Below are 788 nucleotides of genomic sequence, written 5' to 3' on the forward strand. Positions count from 1 at the left end.
ACACACACACACACACACACACACACACACACACACACACACATATATATATATATATATATATATATATATGTGTGTGTGTGTGTGTGTGTGTGTGTGTGTGTGTGTGTGATCAGTGTGATAATCCGTTGCCGACATCGATTAAAAAGACATGTATGATTGAACACTTCAACTTCTGCTCAGCTCACCATATGTCTATCTATCTGATCAATAAATCAATATTCTTACTATTTGCTGAAAGACGTATTACTACCTTGTTAAAGGGACAGTAAATCAAAATATAATTTTTTCAACTTGTCACAGTATTGATTTCTAATATAGATACAAATACAAACGAATTCGTTTTGAGGAAGGGCTGCATATATTTGAAAGAAGCCCCACCATACACGCACACATAAAATGGTGTTAATTTTAGCAAGTTTAGAGAAATAAAAGGCGAGAAAATTTGACCGTTGATATTTTGAACGCAGAATGTAAAGAAATGTAACTAAATAAAATAAGAAATTTTGCCAGGCCCTCCATCAAGTCTGACAATCCTTAGTGCAAACTTGAGTCTAATGTACTTAATGGGAAGTCAAAATCTAATCGCCCAATTGCCATTTAGTTAATGACACCGTTGTAGTAGAAAAAAATGGCTCTTCCTGATGTAATAGTAGCTTCAACATACCGTCTATGAAAATGAAGTCATTCGCTAGGTTAGTACAACTCCAAAATTTCGAGAACTTCAACAAAGCAAAATCCCCGTGGGACGTTCAGTATATATACATACACACACAAACATATATATA

Source organism: Octopus bimaculoides, chromosome 12 (assembly GCF_001194135.2).
Source record: "Octopus bimaculoides isolate UCB-OBI-ISO-001 chromosome 12, ASM119413v2, whole genome shotgun sequence".
Lineage (NCBI taxonomy): Eukaryota > Metazoa > Mollusca > Cephalopoda > Octopoda > Octopodidae > Octopus > Octopus bimaculoides.